An 8861-nucleotide genomic window follows, 5' to 3' on the forward strand; every position below is an offset into this window, starting at 1 on the left:
AGAGTGACGGGGTTGAGTCACCACTATGGTTGCCTCACTGGCTTAACTCCATCCTCTAAAAGTATCCTATGCATGCAGGTAGATGGGCTAATACCAGGAATGTCTGCTAAAGTCCATCTAATGGCCTTCTTGTGCTTCTTGAGAACTAGTAACAACTTCTCCTCTTGCTCAGCAGCAAGGGAGGCAGAGATGATCACTGGAAATTTTTCCTTGTCCTCCAAGTAAGCATATTTGAGGTTTGCTGGTAAGGGCTTCAACTCTGGTGTGGGTGGTGGCTGAATAGTGGGAGGAACCAGGGTAGGAAAAGAGGGAGGTTCCTCATCCTGTACCTCATAAAGCAAGTTAGAAGTGTATATACTTCCTGCAACATGGTTAGTGCATTTTGACTCTAAAAAATCAACATCAAGAGGTACAACACCCAGAAATCAGAACCAGACTCAAATTCAGATTCATTCTCAGCATAAAAATCAAATACAGGATCAAATTCAAACTCAAATTCAGATTCAATGCATAAGGAATGACAAGTATGCAGATCAGATAAAAATGGATGTTTCCTACCATAAAGAACAGAATCAAAATCAAATATATAATCATCAACAATCTGATCAATTATCTCAGCACGAAAAATAGAATGATCCTTAGATGGATGTTTCATGGCATCAAGAATGTTAAAATGAACAACAATATCACCAAATTCCATAGACAATGTGCAACATAAACATCTATCTTGGTTCGGGCTATTTTCATAAATGGTCTGCCTAAAATAATTGGAACTGAACCATGGGAAAATCCCTCTTCCATATTAAGAACATAAAAATCAACAGGAAAAATAAGTTCACCAACCCGAACCAGCACATCCTCTATGAAACCAGTGGGGTAAGCAACACTTTTATTTGCCAAATGAATCACCACATCTGTAGATTGCAAAGGTCCAAGAGATAAAGAATTGAAAATGGATAGAGGCATGACGCTAACTTATGCTCCTAGATCTAGCATGGCCTTTTCAAATTTACTATTCACAATAATGCAAGGTATATAGAAAGTACCTGGGTCCTTACATTTCTCAGGAATGTGATGAACAGATTTACCTATCAATGCTGACACATTTCTGCTCATGCTAATCCTTTCATTGCCTTTGAGCTTCCTTTTGTGGGTGCACAACTCCTTTAGAAACTTGGCATATCTTGGAATCTGCTTGATGGCATCTAGCAGAGGTATGTTCACCTCTACTTTCCTGAAGGTCTCCAAGATCTCCTTTTCTGCTTCTTCCATTTTTTTGTTTGGAATTGCTCTAGGTGGGAATGGAAGAGGGATAAGAGGCTGCGGTAAGTCAGAATTACTAGAAGAAGGTCCACCTGCATGAAAATTTTTGTTAGGAAACTTTCTCTTTTGTGCATCTATTTCATCCTTTTTTTCATGTGTAGATTGAAGCTTGACAGGTTTAGGTGCAGGTGCTGCTACTGGTGGAGGCACTTGAATTTGGTTGCCAGACCTCAGGGTGATGGCACTCACATTTTTCGGATTCTGCACAGTTTGTGAAGGCAATTTGTCGGAATTTTGGGATTGAGCTTGGTTCAACTGAGTAGCCATTTGCCCCATCTGATTTGTCAGACTCTGAATGAAGGCTTTTATCTCGTGCTGAAATTGCATATTCTGGATGGTCATTTGCCTCACTAACTCTTCTAAGGAAGGTTGAGGAGGAGCCTTAGTTACTTGTTGTCTTTGTTGTGACTGTTGCTGTTGCTGCTGCATTGGAGGAGGAACATACGGCTTGCTTGGACCAGCAACATTCTGGAAAGGAGGGACATGCTGTTGTTGTTGTGGAGGACTTGCCCATCTCAGATTTGGATGAGTTCTCCAACCTAGATTGTATCTGTTGCTTGAAAGATCATAATTATTCTGTTGTTGTTGGTTTTGTTGCTGAGGGGGTCTATTATAAATGTTTGCAGCATAAGCTTCAGGTTGCTCATTAACTCCATATTGTTGCAAAGAAGGACAAAGATTTGTATGGTTATCTGCAGAAGAACATAGACCACAGACTCTTACAACATGTGTAGATTTCTGATTCATGGCAAGCTGAGTTACTAGGTTGACCAAGGCATCAAGTTTTCCCTCAAGCATTTTATTTTTATTAGATGAACATGAATCTGTGGCCACCTCATGGACTCCTCTAAGGACAATAGCATCATTTCTTGCACTGAATTGTTGCGAGTTGGAAGCCATCTTCTCAATCAAATTCCTAGCCTCAGCAGGGGTCATATCACCAAGAGCTTCACCATTGGCAGCATCAATCATACTCCTCGCCATGTTGCTAAGTCCCTCATAGAAATATTGAAGAAGGAGTTGCTCATAAATCTGGTGGTGAGGGCAACTTGCACACAATTTCTTGAATCTTTCCCAATACTCATACAAGCTCTCTCCACTAAGTTGCCTGATGCCTGAAATGTCTTTTCTGATGGCAGTGGTCCTAGATGCAGGGAAGAATTTCTCCAAGAACACCCTCTTAAGGTCATCCCAGCTGAAAATGGACCTGAGAGCAAGGTAGTATAGCCAATCTTTTGCCACTCCCTCCAGAGAATGAGGAAAAGCCTTTAGAAAGATATGATCTTCATGGACATCAGGGGGCTTCATGGTGGAAAAAACAATATGGAACTCCTTAAGATGCTTATGAGGATCTTCACCTGCAAGACCATGAAACTTTGGCAGCAAATGTATTAGTCCAGTCTTGAGAACATATGGAACACCCTCATCAGGATATTGAATGCGCAAGCTTTCATAAGTGAAATCAGGTGCAGGCATCTCCCTAAGAGTCCTCTCGCGAGGTGGAGGTTGAGTCATGTTCTCAGTATGAAAATTAGTAGTTGAATGCTCAAAATCAGAATATTCAGAATCACCAGCAACAGAATACTCAGAATGCTCAAAATGCTCGAAATGCCCAGAATGATCAGGATACACACTATGCCTAACTAATCTATGAAAGGTTTTATCTATTTCAAGATCAAAGGGTTGTAAATCACCTGGATTGCCCCTAGTCATGCACTATATGCAGCAAATAATGTGTTCTCAAACAAGCACCAAGGGAGGGTTAAAACTACAACTATAGTCAAATGATATCCAAATGAGCTGAAATTTTGTGAGCAACACCCTAAAATCATGAAAAGATAACACAAAAAATTTCAAACAAAAATTAAAATTCTAACTATGAAAACTACTTAAGCAAAGTTTAGAAAAATAGGACAATAATACTTGAAAAAAAAAACTTAGTAAACAACTGATTTTTTGAGTTTGGGAGACCCCAACCGGCTAAAGCGGGTTGCCACAGTATAGGAAATTTTTTTCCACCCCAAATGCATATATAATAATAGTCATTCTGATACCCGGAGCAAAAGTGCTCCTGGTATTTTTCGCACAAAATATGGATTAAAAGAAACTACCACAAAAAAAATCAGCCGAAAATAACAACTCTAACTATCATAACAAAAATCATTAATTAAATTACAAAATCAGTCGCTAATTCCCAGTCGCTAATCACTGTTCACAGCAAAAAACCAATTGAATCAGTCGCTAAACAGTCGCTAGAAACAGTCGCTAAATAGGGGACGCGACTGAAATGTAAAACAGAACGCTACACAAAACAAAATAACTAAACACTATTATGAAAATTTGGCCCACTGCTCCCCGGCAACAGCGCCAAATTTGATCGAGGTCATACCCAAATCAAATAAACATTAAAAATACAGTATCTAGGAAGTGATCCTAGGTCGTCTCCCAACGAGCAGTGGTCAACCAAATGTTCATAACAGATAGTGACAAAACAGTAACGAATTGGGGGGCGGGTTGTTTGTTTTTGAAAATTAAACAGCAAGCAAATTTTAATTAGAAAATAACATAATTAAAACATCTTGTTCCCTCTTGATTCACAAGCAAGTCTCTTATCCTAGGTTACAAGGATTTATCCCTAATCAGTTCAACCACTTAATCCAACCCTAAATTAAATTACTAAGCGAAATTTAGCATAAGGTTGTCATTATGTGATTAAGCAACACATACACCAATTAATCATGAATGAAACTGATCATTAAGCATGAACGTAAATTAAGCGCAGAGACAATTAATCAAGCACTAAGCATGCATGGATTAGTAGCAACAAATACAGAGCAATTGGTGAAGAGGAAATCTGATCAGAATTCAATAGTAATAACAAAACCTCAAAGAGAGTTGTGCTTGATCCTCAAGAGAAAACAACGCTGGAGACTTAGCCTTCCATTAATCAGCAGAAAACCAAATTGCAATTGGAAGCAGAAAACGAAATTGCAGAAAACAAATTTTATTGCTACGTGAACAGTGCGCATGAACAGTAAAAACTGGAATTGCAAACCCTAAAATTATTCTTCTCTCCAAAAAAACTCCAAAAATAAAACCCTAGTGTTGTTATATAGGTTCTCAGCCCCAAAGCTTACAAATATATTTTCAGTCCAAGCCCAATTCCGGATTCAAGCCCAATTGCTTATAATTCTCCTGAAATTAAATTATAAACACAAAATTAGTCAAGTAGGCCCAAATGATAAAACTGCATAATTAATTTGACAATTAAGGCTAATCAGTAATTAAAATGATGACAAAAAGGGTTAAGAAATAGGAGAAAATAATGACACATCAGTAAGTGATGCATAAAATTGAATAAAGATCTAATTGACTGTGCTTCAAATTAATAAATACTAAATACAAACATGCATGCAACTCATCATATCTTAAAAAGTTTTGTGAGAAGTGATGTGCCATCATTTTCTTCTATTTCTTAAACCCTTTTCGCACCATTTTAATTACTGGTTAGTCTTAATTGTCAAATTAATTAGGCAGTTTTATTATTTGGGCTCATTTAGCTAATTTGATGTTTTTAATCTAATTTCAAGAATTAATGAAACATTGGGCTTAATCCGGATTTTGGTTGTGGACTTGAAGAGGGCAAATAAAGCAGCGCTTACCTTAGTTAATTTCTAATTAGGAGATTGCAATTTTATTTTATGTGGCTCAGTGTTTATTTCGTTTTGGGCCAGAATAATGTAATAGGGCCCAGTGACTTTGAGTGACTCTTTTAAATAGTATCCTTGGGATTCATGCAAGGCTATTCTGTTAGACCATTATTCAGAGCATAGGGTTGGAGGTTTTACGTTTTTCTGTTCTAATGCTACTGATCACGTAATGCAATTTTCCATTTTCTGCTTCTAATTACAATTTCGTTCTTGTTTCTTCTTCTGCCTTTAGTTTCATTTATGTTTTCTGTTCTTAGTTTCATTTACGTTTTATGCTCTTATCTTTATTTACGTTTCTACTCCTAGTTTCATTTATGTTCTCTGTTTTCGTTGAAATTATGGAAGGCTAATTTTCTGGTGTTGTTTCCTTCTGAGAATGAAGCTTAACTCTCTTCGAGGTTCTGTTTATAATGTAGCTTCCTGGCAGTTTTCCCTTCACCAATTAACCCACATTCGTTAATATTAATCTGTGCATGCTTCGTGTTCGATTAATTGCCTCTGAGACTAACTTGAGTTCATGCTTAATGGACGAAGGGTTAATTGGTGTATGTGTTGCCTAATCACGTATTGACAGCCCTAAGTTGGTTTTCACTTAGTAAATTAAAATAGGGTTGGATTAAGTGGTTAACTGTTAGGGATGAATTCTCCATAACCTAGGACAAGAGAGTGGCTTCTGAATCAGAGGAAACAACCCATTTTTAATACTATTAATTTTGCATTCTAGTTCGCTTGTTCTTTATTTCACAAAACAAACAACCCCCCCCCCAATCGTTACTATTACTGCAAGTATATTATGAACATTTAGTTTATCATTGCTCGTTGGAAAACGACCTAGGATCACTTCCTAGTTACTGTATTTTAATGTTTATTTGATTTGGGTACGGCCTCGATCAAGAAGTAAGTCATTTGGTTTAATCAGTCAATTGAAAATTTTTAGATATTTTCTGGTCCTTGAGAATTCTCTTTTGAGAACCTACACAGTTTCTTTCATTTCTTCTTTTTTAGTACTTCTTCTTGCTACAAAGATGTGACAGACAATGGCAGTGGATACCACCAAACCCTACACTAGGGCAATGATAGACACCATGTAAGAGCTTCAAGCGAACCTAAGGGCAAATAAGAAATTCTCACTCAGTAGGTTGAAAATCCGAAAGGGAAGCCTAGGCAAAAGTTAGGGTCGATATATAGAAAAAGAATAAGAAAAAGTAAAGAAAGAAGGAATAAAAGAAAACAATCAGGAGGGTGTTTATCAAGGGTTCTATCCCGAAATCCAAACTATAAGTCTCCAATCAAGACTTGAGATGACACTTGGTCGTGTATCTTCATCCCAAACAATAACTTATCCTTTGCTACCCACTCCTACCCAAACACATGTTTTTATCATCTAGGATCGTTGTTTTGTTAGTTTATAGGATTTCTTGATGTTTTTGTGGAGTTTTTGTAGGAAATTAAGTAAGAAATCACAAATAGAGATCTGCTCACTTAAGTGTGGCTTGTTGTGTGCGTAAGTGAGTAAAGACAAAAGCTGAAATTTTTTAAGGCCTAGCTTAAGCAAGGCATTGTTCATGCTTAAGTTAGACACTATTCATGCTTAAGCGATGAGAGTTAGAAGATGTCTTGAAAGGAATTAGAAGGTCTCACTTAATCATGGAATTATTCATGCTTAAGTGAGGAGATATAGTAGTTGTGTTATTCCAATTCAGAGGGTCTCGCTTAAGCGAGGAAGTCAAATCAGACCTAAGCCTATAGCAATTTCTAAACATGGTGCGCGAATGAAGAAGGATCTCGGTACAAATTGAAGCAGCTATTTTGTGAGAGAGATAGATCATTTCTAGCCTTTTAGCTTGATATTCATTACAGTTTGTATGAATTCTTTCAAGGACTATAATCAAGTTATGAGAAGCTAATCTCCTCATTTGTTGGGATTGGAACAACTGACCTAATTTCATGTAATTCTCCATTTTAATACAATTTTTTATGCATTTATTATTCTTCTTCTATTCCCAATGTCTATTCTTGATTGATCACCTATTGCTTGATCATAGGAACTGTTAGTTTAGTTGACAAACACTCTTTTGATTCCTGAAACTAAGAAGAGTACTTAATTGAGATTGTCGCTAGACATAGGTCAATACCAATTAGACTCTGATAATTCTTAATCGATAATGTTGATTATTTAGATTAATTTGCCAAGACATTGGGAATTAATCTAAATAATTTAGGCTCTTTCACCTAAGACATTAGGTTTAGAATATATTTGTGAATTGGGGATAAGTCGCATGAATGATTAGATTAATTGTGGTTATTACATTGGAATAAGGGAAAACAAGTTCAACCCTAATTGTTTAAACCTCTCAATTCTCACAGCATTGTGATCAATTCTGCTATTTCATTTCACATTACTATTTTTCTTACAATTTCTTTTTATTTACTATTTTTTTGTTCATTGTCTTCTAAATTGTTCTAAATACCCCTTTTGAGAAAATGCCTTTAACAGAACCTTAGATGTTTAATTAGAATTGTCTGGATAAACAATTAAGAGTGAAGAAATACAACAATTTACAACAATGGAATTTGAAAGATTATTTTATATTAGGAGTGAAGAAATACAACAATTTATATCAATCCTATTATCAAAGCCAAATAAGAGGATCAAATAGAGGAAAGTACTTCCTTCCACATTTGTAGGAGGTCGTAGATACATGGATCAATTATATTATGAAGTAATGGCAATTTGTGGTTCAGTGAGATTCCCTAATATGTTCTTAACATTCACATGTAATCCAAATTGGCCAGAAATTCAAAGATTACTTAAGCCAATACATTTAAAGCCTCAAGATCATCCTGGTATAGTGTCAAGAATATTCAAGATAAAGTTTAATCAATTGATAAAAGATTTGAAGAATAATCAAATCTTTGGGAAAATTGGTGCCCCATTTTCATTATTTTTTCTTTAATCAATTATTTATACTTAATGCTTTCATATGATTCTTAACCATTATGTATTTACTATTTTTTTGTACAAATATATACACAATTGAATTTCAGAAGAAAAAAAAAGGATTATCACATCCACACATGCTTTTTTTCTTACATCCATCCAACAAGTATTCAATTGCTAAAGATATTGACAAAATTATTGCTGAAATACCAAACCCACACAAGCAAAAAGATTTATGAGTTAGTTAAAACTCATATGAAGTATGGCCCTTGTGATTCAACTAACAAATCAGCATCATGCATGAAAGATGAAAAAGTTTAAAGTATTTTCCCAAAATTTTCAATGCTCAACTATTGTGGATCAAGGTGGTTATCCAATATACAAAAGAAGAAATTACTGCTGAGAAAAATGGTATAATTCTTGATAATTGTTATGTTGTTCCCTACAATCCAAAACTTCTCAAGGTACCTGTTAGTCGGTCAATACGACTAACTTTTGTGTAAAAAAACTGTTGTAAATTGTATACAACTCCTCCCATGTATAATTGTTTTTGGTAGTATTGTAATTACTTTTTGATAATTTAGGTAATAGGTACTTTGTATCCCAATTTTTTGTATTTAATGATCATTCCACTTTAATTTTAGGTAAAATAGGCAAGGTTGGTGAAGTGCAGATTTCATGAACTCGCTAAGCCACTCATCATCTGGCTAAGCATGTCATTCGCTAAGCGCACCATCTGATGGCTAAGCGCAAGGACAATTCTGGAAGAAGGATGAGCTGTATAGAGGCGCTGAGCGAGCACAAATCGCTAAGTGCACCATCTTCACCTCCAAGCTGAGCGAGTGTAACTGGCACTAAGCCAGAAGTCACTAACGCGTGTTAAGCGA

At 36.1% G+C, this 8861-nt stretch overlaps 1 non-coding gene across 1 annotated transcript; it reads left to right on the forward strand.

Moving 5' to 3' along the window:
• The first annotated feature begins 2353 nt into the window (after positions 1–2353).
• LOC114377796 lies at positions 2354–2460 on the forward strand. Its single transcript, XR_003659229.1, has one exon. It is a non-coding gene; the product is annotated as a small nucleolar RNA R71 (small nucleolar RNA).
• Positions 2461–8861: the final 6401 nt, after the last annotated feature.

Source organism: Glycine soja, chromosome 11, assembly GCF_004193775.1.
Source record: "Glycine soja cultivar W05 chromosome 11, ASM419377v2, whole genome shotgun sequence".
Lineage (NCBI taxonomy): Eukaryota > Viridiplantae > Streptophyta > Magnoliopsida > Fabales > Fabaceae > Glycine > Glycine soja.